Source organism: Lynx rufus, unplaced genomic scaffold (assembly GCF_022079265.1).
Source record: "Lynx rufus isolate CCGP_SWC_20201006 ecotype Redwood Valley unplaced genomic scaffold, mLynRuf1.p SCAF_1, whole genome shotgun sequence".
NCBI classification, from domain to species: domain Eukaryota; kingdom Metazoa; phylum Chordata; class Mammalia; order Carnivora; family Felidae; genus Lynx; species Lynx rufus.
In genome coordinates, this window is record NW_025814823.1 from 8,922,960 (window position 1) to 8,938,513 (window position 15,554).

Consider the following 15,554-nt stretch of genomic DNA (forward strand, 5'->3'; position numbering starts at 1 on the left):
AAGTTCTCCCCCAACTATTCCAAGTCTCTCCCCTTGGCCAAGCCAGCACCTCTGGGAGGCCGAAGGCGGATAGGATTCACGGACAAGCACCCCTTTTACCTCCAGCCATCCATTCCTACGACTGCCTAAAACCAAACACACAGAACCGCAAGGGGGCTTAAACCCTGAGCGTCCGCCCAGACACGGGCCCTCCTTTGCCAAGTGGCATCCTGGTTTAAGGTCTTCCGAGCAGGGGACGCGGGACCTCGCCTCCTGCAGCCGCTCTGGCACCGCCATGCCCCGTCCCTTGGCACGTCTCCCCCCACCCCTTAATTAGAAAGGGCCTGACATCCATCTCTTGCATGAAGAATTTCCTGACTAAGAGAAAACAAGTAGCAACCTCTCCTGAGCCCACGTGCACCACTCCCCAGCCTTCTGGAGGAATCACTTTTGAGTGTTAATTTACACCTCCTCCTCCAGGAGCAAAGTAACAACACATGTATGTGCAACCTCAGGAACTGGATGTTTCACTTGGCAGGACCCTCCCACGCCTACTGCAGCTTAACCCTTTATAGGCCAGCCAACCCTGATATAAAATACATAGCTCACATTTATTGAATACCGGGCAATGTTCTAAACTCACTTTATCTCTTTGATCCTCAACACAGCCTACGACGTGGGGACTGTCACTTTCGCCATTTTTCAAATGGGGAAACTGAGGCACGGAGCTGCAGACGGTCGTGCACACAGACCTCCTGAAATGGGCTCGGGTTGCTGGCCACCTTGCGGAAGCATCCTAAACCACAGTGGGTTTTTTTTTTAATTATTTTTTTAATATTTTTATTTATTTTTGAGACAGAGAGAGACAGAGCATGACCAGGGGAGGGGCAGAGAGAGAGGGGGACACAGAATCCAAAGCAGGCTCCAGGCTCTGAGCTGTCAGCACAGAGCCCGATGCGGGGCTTGAACTCACAGACTGTGAGATCGTGACCTGAGCTGAAGTCGGACGCTCAACCGACTGAGCCACCCAGGAGCCCCTGTTATTTAGTTCTTGCATCTCCTTTCATGTTGTGCCGTCCCTCTCCTGCTGCCAGGGCCTCAGCTGCCACTTGTCCCATGGTGAGGAGCCCCACCTCTGCTGGCGATTACCACTTCCCACCTGCAGTCGGCTGTCAACAGATAACCAGGCCAGTCAGACCTGAGTACACCCCTCCCGCCCCAAGGGCAGTGAAGCACACAGCTCTGTGACAGGCGCCTCAGTTCTTGAAAAGGTGTCTTCTGAGCATCTGCTCCACACCAGGGACCGCTCCAGGTTCTGGAGCCACATGTGCCCAGGCCCTGTCCCGGGGAGCTGGAGGTCTCCTCGCTTCATTCCAGGTTCCGGCAGTTTTACGGATGCCTGCTAGTCCAAGAGATCCCAGGAGCTGGTCAGACACGCCCACCCCGGACCTGCTTTTCAGGGAGACTCCCCAGGGGAGGATCTCTGTGCACGTACTGGGCCGGGTGGTTAAAGGACACCTGAAGTTTGACTTTAGGCTATGAAAGCCTCTATTTTATTTCGCTTACACGCTTGCTGAAACGTATTCCTTTTCTCTGTCTTTAATGCCTGCCCCATCACATCTGCCCAATCCATACGTGTGTACCTACTCCATGCTTTCTAGATAGTGACGGAGGAGTACAAGTAATAACGAAGGGAGCGTATCGCAAAATCCAGTGACAGTGGAAGTCTCTTGCTTTGGGTACTACATTTCCAGAAACAAAATACTACATGCTTAGTCTCAACCCCAGGTTCAAATTTCTATTTTATTAGTGTACAACCACATCTATAGGTGCAGGCCTTCGGTGAAGTCTAGGCCTAGCAGGGCTATGGCTTCAGACCACGGAATTAAAAATTTTTTTAATGTTTATTTATTTTTGACAGAGAGAGAGAGAGAGAGAGAGAGAGAGACAGAGCATGAGCGGGGGGCGGGGGCAGAGAGGGCGGGGGGGAGACACAGAATCTGAAGCAGGTTTCAGGCTCTCGGCTGACAGCACAGAGCCCAACGCGGGCCTCGAACTCACAAACCGTGAGATCATGACCTGAGCTGATGTCTGACGTTCAACCAAGTGAGCCACCAGGCTGTGGAATTTTAAAGGAGCCTACATCCATGCCACACACGTAATAAAGTGGACCACGCAGTCCTGCCCGCTCAAGAGCAGCTGTTGTCTGGCAGCAAGAACAATTCTAGGGAGAAGGGGAGGGAACCACAGTTTCTGAATCACTGCTCATTTGAATTTGGGGCTGCATTGCTTGTTCCCACAACGCATCAGGATGGAGGAGGGATCACTCCCATCCCTCTCTCCTTGCTCCCGTCGTCTCTCCAGGGCAAATGGTATTTCCTTCCTGTGCACAGCCACATACCTAGCTGGAAAGAGACCCCTCCTGAGGTGCCAACACCCCTAAGCCCTTAAGAGGCCCCACATCTCCCACCAGCTCAAAGGCTCTCCAGGGTGATTCAGCAAGAGCTCCCTTGCAGATCCTCAAGGCAAAACAGTCAACAGAGGCAGCCAGGAGCAACGGGGAAGTGCTGGCCTCCCCAGCCTCTGCCCCCATTCGAAGTCACCCAAGAAATCCAGAATGGCAATCCCCCTGCCTTGACTCACCAGACATAGACCTGAGAGAATCCTCCCACAAACTACACCTGATAACTTTCCAAAATTCTGATTGTATCCAACTCTGACACTAGGAAGACTTTCTTCCCAGTTCAATTCAGATAACCCAAAGAATTAATGAACGGTCTTGCCTAATATCATCCAAAATTGCCCTCTAGAAAGAAAGAAATGTCTTTCAACAAAAGTATTTTTTTAAAGCAAAACTAGCTGCTACAAATTTGAGATTATAGATTTATGGGGGATGTGTTAAGCAACTGAAATCATAGATTATCCCCTAATTCGCATAATATTAACATATCTAAGATCATAAAATCAAGTTCATGATGATTCTTCTCAAATAGTATCAACAGTGGTGGTAATATCTGCATCTTGCGGAAGAGTTTTTAAAAGACTGTAAACTAAGTGCTCTATATGCTTTTATAGAGGAGCATAATAAATAAAAGAAGTTTACAAGAAACAAGGACAGATATTTGTACAATGTTTCAACAAAGGAGGCAATTTATCTTCTTCTGGTTCTGTTCTTTTACTATGCTTTTGTTCCTACAATCAATTCCCTTGATTTACAATTGTTTTAAGGATTATATACACAGGCTTGTCCTTAAAAATATTTATTTTCTAGGAAAAAAAAAAATTCAAACAATTCTCAGGTAAGATTTACGTTTATGTAAAACCCATTCTAACTTTTCAAGGAAAACTAATGGCACGATTGCTATTGCTAATATTATAACACACTGTTCAATTTTAATCCATCAGACTTAAGAGTCCAAAAATTAATATTTCTATTAGAGTATCTTTTCTCCCTCTTCTTCCTATAAATCCTTAACTCTAAAAGGCTCATTGTTCAGATAGGTTCTTCCTCAACTCATAATGAATACAATAAATTAAAAAAAAAAAAAAAAAAGGCTTTTCAAAGTGCTGAAACTAACAAACTCTGAGCCATCTCTGAAAATTCACACACAGCCTGACCAGGCCACCTTCAAAACCACCAGCATGTGAGGTCAGCGAAGGCAAGAGCCATCTAGTTTGCATCAGCAGGAAACCACACCAGGAATTCATACAGGTCTTGCCCTGTGTCCCCATTCACCTTCTTGGGAATCGTCACAAACAAGAAATGTCCACTTCAGTTAGAAACTCCCACGCCACCACGAAAAGAAACCTCTACCCTCTGGCTGTCTTTGTCCAAACCAGTCTGGACAGAGAATTACGCCCAGGCCCAAGCCCAGGGAACCTGAAATTCGGGACATCAAGGCGGAGTGGCAGGGGGGTTCGCAGGCTAGCGTGCCCAAGCCTAACAGGGTTTGCAAACTGCAAGTTGCCACCAGCATTTTTTTTTCACGCAAGAGAAACAAGAAGTATCGGAGTGCACCGCAGGTACAAGAACGGGTGCTGTTTCACAAAAACTTTCATTTAAATCTATAGACGTGTATGTGCCTGTGTGTGTACTTGATCACAGGATACACTGATTTCTTACTGTGGATTGCGGCCAGAGGAGTCTGAAAGCCTCCACCCTCAGGAGAACCACTGTGCGGGCCCGACCAGCCCCATCCCAAACACAGCCTGAAGGAAGCCTTCCCAAAGACCAGGTTTCCAGAACCCTGTGTGGAGGGCAGGTGGAAAGGCAGCCAGCACAGCTCTGAAAACTAAGTACCTGTGTCCTTCTGATAAGAACGAAACGTATCACCAGAGAGAGGTACGGGCAACTGGAACACTCATCCTCCCTGCAAAAAAATCACGACATCAGGGCCATTTTCAAAGCTAACCTACCTTGCAGGTAAGAATGCGACGCTGTGTCGTTAAAGAACTTATAAATTAGAAATCAGGACATCGTGTAGGTGTCTCTTGGTAGGACTGATGCTCAAAGATGAGACATCCTAGACAAATCAGGTAAAAATTCTCAACAGGACAGGACAAGCCACTCTGATGGTACATCAGCTACAGAGTATGTAAAAAGATGTTGTAATTTTACCCCATCTGTGAAAGTGCCTAATAGCCAACCCAGGAAAAATTTAATATTCTGATACTCTAATTTCAACACAACAGGATTATTTCAAAACTAGAAATGTCAAAGTCACTCATTCGTAGCCGGATTGGTACCGAAGTACAAAATGTGGCACATATTTGTACCAAAAAAAACCCCAAAATAAACCCCAAACAGAGATGACAGGGCAAAAGTACAATAAAAATTTAAAATATTTCTTATTCTTCCCACCTGCCAAAATGTTACTATTTAGCCCAAAGACATTTCCTCCTTTAGAACACTACTGTTTCACTAATTATGAAAATATTTATTTAACAAATATTTGTGGAGCACCACTTTAGGTGCTACATACAGAGCAGTGAACAAACCAAAGTCCAATTTTAATAGTGTTTTCTTTCTGCGCAAATACATAGACCTCAGATAAGATAACGCTGAACACAGAAAATTGTATCCAGACTTCACTTTCGCTTTCGACAGCAAAGTTTTTCCATAACATCAAATATTCTTTGAAAATACCATTTTGGGGAACACCTGGATGGCTCAGTCAGTTCAGCGTCTGACTTCAGCTCAGGTCATGATCTCCCGGTTGGTGAGTTCGAGCCCCACATCGGGCTCTGTGCTGACAGCTCAGAGCCTAGAGCCTGCTTTGGATTCTTTGTCTCGCTCTCTCTCTGCCCCTCCCCTGCTCACCCTCTCTCTCTGTCTCTGTCTCTCTCTCAGAAGTAAACATTAAAAAAAGAAAGAAAGAAAGAAAATACCATTTTGGGGGCACGTAGATGGCTCAGTCGGTTAAGCGTCCAACTCTTGATTTCGGCTCAGGTCATGATCTCACAGTTCATGAATTCGAGCCCTGCATCGGGCTCTGCGCTGACAGTGCAGAGCCTGCTTGGGATTCTGTCTCCCTTTCTCTCTACCTCTCCCTCTCTCCTGTGCTCTCTCTCTCTCTCTCTCTCTCAAAATACATAAATACATAAAAAAAAAAAAAACACATTTTCATTGGCTACGTAATATTCCATCCTACATGGTGTCATAATTTACCAAAAGACATTTCTAAATGCTTACCACAAGACAAAAATACAAACAAGAGACACAGTCAAATACAGCATGTAAAACCTAGATTTAGGACCTTCGGTAGGGGAGACAAATACAGTCTTACCAACTCACAGACCCCGGGCAGTGGACGTCGACACCTTCTTCACCTTGCGCCACATGAAGGTCTAATTTGTGAATCTCCCTTTATAAGCCTCACTCCCTCTTTGATCCAAGAGAACATTGTCTGCACAGAACAATACGTTTTCATTTCAATTTCCCTTCTTTTCAGGAAAGGAAATGTTTGCACTTCAAAGGGCTTCTTTGAAGAGCAGCTCTCCGGGTCCTGGCCCATCCAGGTTAGCAGTTCCGTGGCCTCAGCGGGGTGTCTACTATCTGGGCGTCTGCCCACCCTGTCACCCTCAAGGCCAGCTCCTTCAAGGAGAGGGTCTGGTGCAGGAGAAGAAAAAATAAACACATGGAAAAATACTTGAGGCTTTTGATCACGCCCTTCAGAAGCCCTTTTCACACATAATGTAGGTTTACAGCTCAGGGAAACTGAGGTCCACAGGATGGGAAGCCGTGGACGTCGCAGCTTCTTGGAACAAAACCACTCAGCAAAGTCCCCATCGGGGCCAGGAAAAAGTGAGCCCCTTTCAGTTACTGCTGGTAACGACTAAGGGCGTGGCCTGGATAAATGAAACGCGGGAGCAAGATCCACCCTTCACATGGAAGTTTTGGAACTTTCCCCCAGAAACTTGAGGGCAGCACAGTTACTAACAAAGAGCAAAATTCACAATGTAGAATTTCACCTCTGGGAGCCTAGGTGGCTCAGTGGGTTGAGTGTCCAACTCTTGATTTTGGCTCAGGTCATGATGCCAGGGTCGTGAGATCAAGCCCTGCATCAGGCTCCACACTGAGCACAGAGCCTGCTTAAGATTCTCTCCCCCCCCCCGCCCTCTCCCCTGTCTGTGCACTCTCTCTTAAATAAATTAAAAAATAAAAAAGAAGAAGGATTTGGCCCGATTTCTCCACTGGCCCACTCGTGGGGGTCCAAGAGGTTCAACAACAGGCAAGCCTAACAACCATGTTAAATAACCACAAATTATCTGCCAAGCGGCCAGTGCCATTTCTTGGATCGAGGCCCCGTGCCCAACCTCCCCTTCTGCCAAGTCTAGGCAGTCAGGGGTACATAGCGGACAAGAGAGGACCTGCAACATTTCTTTTCAAGTCTTGAACAAGTTCTGGGTATGTACTAAGGATCTCCACTCTCGCCTGCCCCGAGGTGGTTCAGTTCAGCTGCTCAGGGGGGCGACCGCCCAAGAAGTGGGCAGGAGCAGGAAAGATTCCACTCTGCCCAGCTCCAGACAGGGAGCCCGCTCCTCCTCACAGCCCAAGGACGCCATGGGCTCCTGCCCTGGGTGTCTGGGGTGCAGGTCTGGGTGACCAGGTCACCCTGAGTGGAAGTCTTCCACTCACCTTTCCGCAAGCCCCTTACCTAGCCTGGCGCTAAGCTCCTGCGCTGGAATAACAAATGGTTTTTGTTTTCCCGTTCTCTTCTATTTTTCTGGTTTCCAAATTTTTCACAATGAGCATTCTAACACTCAGAAACAATTTTTCTTAAAGAGCCTTATGAGATTGGAGTGCCTGCGTGGCTCAGTCGACTAAGGGTCAGACTTTGGCTCAAGTCATGATCTCATGGCCGGTAAGTTCGAGCCCCGCATCAGGCTCTCTGCTGTCAGCAAGAGCCCGCTTAGGATCCCCTGTCCCCCCCCCCCACCCCAGGCCTGTCCTGTGTGCACGCTCTCTCAAAAATAAACATTTTCTAAAAAGAGGCTTATGAGAAATTTAGACCACAGTTCCTCTGAAAGATCCCCTCCCATACACACTAAAGTCATATATATTTTTATGCATCTACACATTAATTATATGTAGAGAGAGATGGCTATAAAGGACATTATCTGGACAAGTGAAAGCTGAATACGGACCGTGGACTAGATAGCAACGTGTATCAAATGTGTATCAACGTTCAGTTTCCTGATTCAGATAACATACTGTGGTCATGCAAGAAAACATCCTTATTCTTAGGAAATACACACTGAAGCATGTAGGGGTAGGGTAAATAAAAGGCCTGAGGTCTTCAGCTTACTCTCAAATCACTCAGGGGAAAAAAAAACCGCATATAGGTGTGTGCAGACAGATCAATGGAGATAAAGCCATAGATACCTACATAGAAGAATAGAAGGAAAAAGTTAAAGAATGGGTTAATTTAAGAAAGGGGTACACAGGGCTTCCTTGTACTACTGCAACTTTTAAGTTTGAAACGTTATACAAACAAGGTGGGGAGAGCACAGGAGAACTGGAGAAAGGCAGGAGGGGGTTGGAACACTTCCCTCCCTCCACCTGCCAGCTTCATGGCCCTGGCTGCTACCCTGCCTGGGACAGCCAGCCTCAGCACACTAATCAACAGAGTCAAGACCTGGGTCTCCAGAAGGCGGCCGACTTCGTCCCACGCGCCGTCCCTGGTTCCCACAGAGGGCTCTCCTCGAGCCAAGACGGCTGGACGCGCAGGAGTAAAACAGGGCTCTCCCGTGGCCTGGGCGGCAAGTCCCATATCCATTCTGCTCCAGTGACGAGGATGCCGAACCGCGACCCAGGGAGACTGCGGCCCTCCTGACGTCCGACACCCACGCCGGCTCCCCGTCTGGACACCTCCCTGCACAGCTGTCCGGGGCACCAGAGCTCCAGCCGTGCCACGAACACAGGGCACGCTGTGCCCAGAGCGGGGAAAGCGCTGTGTTCCAGGCCAGCGGGAGTAGAGGAAAAGCAGGGCACCGTCCAGTGGCACGGCGGGCTCCGCAGCTCCGGGACTCGCTCAGAAACAAGGGGGGTGTGGGGCTGAGCGGCCGCGGGTGCACGGGCTGAAACCTCAGGCCTGGCACTGCCTGCTGCGTGTGCGTGCCAGAAAGTGGTCCCAGGAGAGGCCGGGGCCTGTAGAGGCTGCCGTGCACAGCCCTAAGGCACACTGAGGGTCGGGACTCTGAGCCGGGCCCCTAGGGGTCCAATCCTCGCTCTGCCACTGACTGCCCGAGCGTGTGCCTGTGGGCAACTTGCATCACTTCTCAGGGCTTCCGTTTCCCATCTCTCAAAATAGTGGCATCAACCTCACTGGGCGGCTGTGAGGATTCCGTGAAGACATAAAATGCCAAGTACACAGTGAGTACTCACTACGCGCTTGTGATTCTTCATCTTACCCTGCCCTGGGCCTCTCCCTTCCTTCCTATTCGATGTAACAGACTCTGGCTAATGGTACTTGGTAGACAGATAAGAAGACACAGAAGAAAAGAACATTTCCAAGCTGACCTTAAGATGGGAAGACAACAGTTACAACACCGCGATGAAGCAACAGTAAGAGCGGGTAAGAGCGGGTTTGCGCCCTTCCCTCCCACTGCTGCCCCCCCCCCGAAGCGTCCACCACGTCCACCCCAAGGCACTTAGGGGATCCCACGTTGCCACCTCAAGGAAGAGAGGAAATAAGGTGGAAAACAGAGATGGCTCTAACTGTTTGGCTACGGTTTTCTTTTTTTTTTTTTTTTCAACGTTTATTTATTTTTGGGACAGAGAGAGACAGAGCATGAACGGGGCAGGGGCAGAGAGAGAGGGAGACACAGAATCGGAAGCAGGCTCCAGGCTCTGAGCCATCAGCCCAGAGCCCGACGCGGGGCTCGAACTCACGGACCGCGAGATCGTGACCTGGCTGAAGTCGGACGCTTAACCGACTGCGCCACCCAGGCGCCCCTTGGCTACGGTTTTCAAACTCAAAGCCGTCAGGGTAATTTGGACAAAATATGTGGGGGATCAGGATGACTGACGAGGGCAGATCACCCCAGCACGCACGCGCACACACACCCACACTGTTACTCACAAACGCGTGCACACACGGACGCACACCAGCAAGCACCGAGAGTGAGGCTGTGAGCTCTGCTTTCCAGAGGGACAAGGAGTGGCTAAACCCAAAGTGCGTGGATCTGACATCTAAAGGAACCTGACCTCCAACACACCCAGAGCAGTCCCTGATCCCCAGAGGGCTTATGGCTGCAAGGTCACCGAGGCAGGCAGAGCCAACACAGCCCCAGAGACCGTGGTTCCTCCCCGCCATATCTCCCTTCCCCATTGTAGCAAAAAGGCCACAGAATGACCTCAACTGTAAAAGGACAGTGGTAGAGACCGCCCTCCAGGTCTAAAGGGGACAATGATACAGGAACTAAGGTCATATCCACAGATCCTAGACCTGGGTCAGCAGATGCCTCAAAAGCTCAATGTCCCCCCAAAACCTTGGCACTATGTCCGAGCCCCGCAATACAGACACAATTGCAAGGGAAAGGGACTATGTTTTAACCCCCTGGCAAAATGGGAGACTGAAACAAACTTGTCCTAGGAATTACTTTTCTCCACACCTAAATCAAAGAACTGAGCTTTCTGTCCAGTATAATAGTTACCATTTATTTGAAGCACTTGGTATGTACCAGAAGCCGTGTCAAGTACATAACCTAGATTACCTCATTTAAATCCTCTCAATCCTACAAGGTTGGCACTAAGAGCCGATTATTACGCCAACAATATGGAAAAGACTTTAAGTGTGAAAAATACGACAGGAAAAGCACTTATCCTGTAAGCAGACCGCACTCCAGGACCCAGAACTTTCTGCATGACAAGATCCATGGCATCTCCTTTGACCCCGCAGTGCATGGCCCCGTGGGGAACTCAGGGTGGCCATGCAGAGCAGAGGCTACCCCCCTGCAGCCAGAGTCTCTAGACCACCTGCTAAGTGGTCTCTACAATGGAGAACTCGCTACGCATGGAGAACACAGCATGCAGGTCCCATTCCTAAACAAACGGGAAAATATTTAGTTGTTCTCACAGTCAAGAACGTTATCTGAACAAATATTCTGGAGAAAGCACTATGGCAGAAATATGGAATGTTAAGGAAACACAACCGCCCATGCCCTCTGCGCCTCCAGAAAAAGGGAGAAAAGGCTGACAATCCACTCAGGAAAAAGGGAGAGAGGATACAGAACTACACACGGCCCAACTAAGGGACACCCTTCTACCTCCAGAAAAGTCCACCTGGCAGCAGCCTTTGAAGGCTTCCCTGAGCTTGACTTCTGGTTCCCATAATCAGAATAATAGACTGGTAACAGAAAGAACTTACTCCACGGAAGAAATCTAAATGTATTGATTTGGGACCTCTACTCTTCTAAAGTACACTATGGAACTCATAGTTTGTGAGCTTCTTTTCTGTGAGGCCGAGGGAAGGCTTCCCCAGTCTGTGGATGGAGCAGGTCTACAGAGTTGGGAGAGTCTAAATGCTCTGGGAGCTGCACGCAGAGTAGCAAAGCGAGGACTCCAGAAGCCTAGGGTTGGTACTACTCGTCCTGGGCTCCCCAAAGCAACCTCCTTCAGGGCACATCATCTCAGGCTCCGCTGAAGCTGTAAAGGCCTCTAACGTGTTTACACAGGTTGTTCATCAAACGTACGATCTGGTAGTCCGAACAGTTACTGACAATCAACAGAGGGGGAGAGCCAAAGAACAGACCCTGGGTGTGGCAGGATGGGTCAACTCTATGCCAGAATCAATCCTAATGTCCAGAAAGGTCTTTCCTACAGCCTATGCTTCTGGGAGGAATGAATCCAGACCAATGGGTAAGGTAAAGGGCTTCACTCACAGCTCTGCCAATGCGTATCTGAAGGAATGCCTTTAGAATGGAATGAACACATTTAGCAGTCCACCAAATCGTTTTACCAATCTGTTGCCCATTCTTCTGACCCACAGGTGGCAAATGCACTAAACCTCCCGTGATAAGTCAGGGCGCAGTTTGAACAACTGCAGGCGTGCTTATATTCAAAGCTTCTTTGGAGTCAGCATTGGGGATGGGGGGGGGAGGGTGGATTATGGAGAAAGAGAAAAGAAAAGCCCCTAAAGTTTACTACAAGGCTGTTAATCTGCCACGAAAGATAGTACTACTCTATCCTGTGACTGGAAGAGACCTAAATCATTGTGCTGGATAGAACCTTGGCTGGGGATCCGATGCCAGTGACCCAAGGCACAAGAAACCCCTGGAAGGCAGGTGCCCTGAAGACCCAGGAATGAAAAAGGAGGCACACCCCACGTGGCAGGGGTCCCCATCCCGGCAGTGGGACGAACCCACAGCCAAGGTGTCCACTGGAGGGTGGCAGGGAAGCACAGGGAGTCTGCAAGCACAAAGAGATCCCCCAGTTAGGTGTGAGCCAGCAAGAAAGCTAGGTGAAAAGGAAGATGGTCACCAACCTGGGAGAGGTGGCTGTGACACAGTCATGCATTTGTGAGAAGGGGCCCCAAGAGGACAGATCTAGTTCAGCTCTGCCCCTTGAGGATGGAAATATCTAAAAACAGTCAGTTGTGACTTAAGAAAAAAAAAAAAAAAAAAGGTCCTTCCCAACATGCTCTTTCCTCTACCTTCCCCGTCCCGTTAATACGGCAGTTCTACTCCTTGGAATTGTATTTAACTTTTTTCACACCACACATGGAAGCCACTGGCCAAGCCTGTTGAGTCTCCCTTTAAAATCTACAGGTGGAACAAGGAGATAAGTCTAGAGCTGGGGCAGAACTCAACCACCTCAGGTTTCTACCATCTCCGTCCCAGCCCAAGCCACCACCACCTCTCAAGGAAACGACATATGGCCACTCTCTCTTCTGCACAAATAACCTGGAGCTGGATTTTATTCCAGACTTAAGTTACACAAGTCTCTGAACTGGTCTCCAGGCTTCTATGCCTGCCTACTTCCCCCCCACCTCTGTCTCTTCTTCACAAACATTTCAAGTAATCCTCTGATGGTTCTCCGCTTCATCTAAAGTAAAAGCAGAGTCCTCATGGTCCATGAGATCTGCCCTCGACTGGAACAAGGCAGTGGTAGAGACAGCCCCCAGGCCCAAAGAAGCCAATGACACAGAAAAACACTAGGGTCCCGTCCACAGGTCCTGCCTGGAGTGAGGACCAAGAACCAGGTGGAATGATGAATAACTACATGATGCCTGTGGGTTAGAGGAAAATGTTTCTCTCTATAACAAGGACGGATTTATTCCTATTTCAAATTCCTCCCTAGGATTAATAAACCAGTACCTCCAAATACATAGTAATGAAAAGGGATTAATCCAGTTAGACACAATGCTGGCCTCTCCAACATAGTTACATTATTTTTACTTGCCTTAGGCAAAAAGAAACTCCAGACTAGAACAATCAATAAACATGTATTTTTACCGAATATAATTAATACGTGTCTTAGAATTCAAGCTCCCCAAGGTCAGCAATCTTGTCTTCCAAGCCTTTTCCGCTACAGCAAATAGTTACACACGTAAGAGCACTCAGGTGGCTCAAATCCAGAGTCAAACAACCGCATTTCTGATCTCTATGAAGTTTTGTCCTGTTAGTCAGAACTCCTTCAACACTCTGTAGATTTCTTTATAATGACCAAATCTGACCTTAATATGCTAAACCTTTAGAAACTATTTTAAGCCATTGTTGACTTTGTTCCCTAACTTCTATTCTGATTGTGTGTGACTTAAATGAGACCTTTTGTTTTAATGACAGAGGGTGTGTTCATATAAAAATAACGATAATTTCCACTGAGACCAACTAAAAATATCAGGGGAATAAATGTATCATGGTTTCCTATTATCTGAACCAAACATAAAGGACAAGAAATGTTACGATAACTCCCTAATAAATTATAATTCCAATTAAAGACAACGAGGAAATTCAACCACAGGCCAAAAGTACACAGTTCTGCCCGGTCAAATTTTAAAGAGCACATTTTTAGGGAAACACACCAGGGACTGAAATCCCAACCCTCTCCTCCTGTAACTAAAGCTGCAATAAAACACAACCGTAGGTTAATTCTATAGGAGACCCTGACCCTGTGTATTGGGAGGTGTAGTTTTCTTGCTGAAGGCACATGTCTGTATCCTAATCTTAAGTCAAACAGCACTCCTATCTCCCACACTCGCTGAAAAGAGGAAGGAGCTAAAATAAAATAGCACGCTGCTGTAGTACTACAGCCTCACGGCTGCTCTGTGTACACACAGGTTTAGAACGCCTGCCTGACCTGCTCAGTCTGGGACGTTTTCTACTACGCAGAAAGGAACACAGTGCGAATAGGTTGTCTTTATTAAGCCGGAAGAACTTCCTCTCGCTCCAAACCATCTGGAAGGCTTGAAGAACTCAGCCTTCGCAGGTCAAATCTAGTCACGAGGAAGCCCACCCAGGGGGGGCGGAACTTGCCCGAAATAACCCTGGAGACTCAGACAAGAGGTGTAGACGGGCCGGGGAGTGACACGAGGTCTAGGGAAGAGAGGTGGGCGCCGCAGGCAGGGTGCGGGGGTGAACCGCTTTCCCTCGGCGGGCCACCTGCCGCGGGACCACCCCCCGCGGCCGCAGGGCGGGCTCCCACCGCTGCGATGACACATCGCGGACCTCGTGGCGGGGCGGGGTGCTCCGCTCCGCGCCATGTAAGGGCAGGCCTCCGGACGCCTCCCGGGCCGGCCCGCGTGCCCGCTCCGGCTCTCGCCCCCTGCCCACCCCGACCACCCCGAGCGTCCCGGCGCGGGGTCGCTGGCCGGCGCGCGCGCGGCCGGCATCACGGCGGCGCCGGGTCGTCCACGCTTACTCACTCGGTGTTGCATCATGCACCACACCGCGCCTTCAGGGAACCAAAATGGACTCCGGTGGAGGAGACAGCCGCATGGGCACCGGCCCCGCGCGCACAGCCCCGCGCCCGCCCTGCCCTCGCCCACCCCGGAGGATGCCGGCGTCCCGGGCGCCCGCCCCTCCCCGCTCCCCGCGCCGCCCTCCCGCGGCCCCACGCGGCGCCGGGGGCCCCTCCAAGGTGACCCGGACCCGGGCAGCCGCCCTGGCGCCGGCGGGGGCCGGGCACTCACCGCGGCGGCGGGCGGGCGGGCGGGCGGACTGCCGGTGGCAGGATGCGGACCAGTCCTCCGAGGGACTCAGGCACGCGCGGCCGGACGACGGCGGCTCGGACGGAGGCGCGGCGCGCGGGGAGCGGGAGCTGCGGTGAGCGGATGCCGGCTGGCCTCGCGCCCCGCGCGGCAGATGACCGGAGGCTCACACCTGCCCGCGCTGACTGAATGGAGCGTGGAGGGCGGGCGGGCTCCGGCGCCGGGTTTCATCAGCCGTGCGCCCGGCCCCCCGCCCCTAGCGCCCGCCCCCGGGCCCTGGCAGCCTCGGGCCCGCTCGCGCGCGTCACCGCCGGGCACCAATGGGAGTGCGGCGCGGTGGCGGCGGCGGGCCCGGGGCGGCGGCCGGGGCGGGGCGGGGGGCGGGGCGGGGCGTCTTCGCGCCCTGCGCCCGGACCTGGGGTTCCCCCGGCGGGCGGGCCGGCCGGGCGGTGCCTCCTGGAGCTTTCGCGGCTGCCCCGCCCTCTTGTTGCCATAGCCCAGCCAATCGGAGCCCGCGGCGCGACCGCATCCTCCCGTCCTCTGACAGCCCGTCCGTGCGGGCCAGGGCTAGTGCCGCAGGCTCTGCAGTGCCACCCCGAGCGGAGCTGACACCGAGCTCGAGTCCAGTGTTCCTTTTCCAGAAATGAAACATCTGAGAGGCGCTTCAAGGTTTGGTTTTGTTTGGTTCTTAATAAATCTTCATTTCTTTGTCATTGGATTGTTTTATCATTTGCTATTCCTGTGTTTTTAATAAGCAACTTATCCTCACCCTTTGCCAGGAAGCCTGAATCTGCCTGGGTCCCTTAGCAGTAGGACAAGCACACCTGACCGGGTGGCTTGATCACAGCGGCTTACTTCCAGAGTTACTCTTCCGGAGATGGCAAAAACTTTAGAACCGAACCCCACAGTGCTCACCTAACAAGC

The 15,554-nt window shown here is 50.6% G+C and overlaps 1 protein-coding gene across 2 annotated transcripts in view; it reads right to left on the reverse strand.

The window, feature by feature from the left end:
- Positions 1–14,868, reverse strand: part of SLC7A1 (solute carrier family 7 member 1) — an 81,213-nt gene extending 66,345 nt beyond the window's left edge. Inside the window, exon 1 of one of the 2 annotated variants that reach the window (XM_047078287.1) lies at positions 14,613–14,868. The gene's annotated coding sequence lies outside the window, so the exon portion shown is untranslated. Of the gene's footprint in view, positions 1–8,117; positions 9,042–14,612 lie in introns of those variants that run through there. The other variant, XM_047078296.1, reaches the window with a different exon arrangement.
- Between the last annotated feature and the right edge of the window lie 686 nt (positions 14,869–15,554).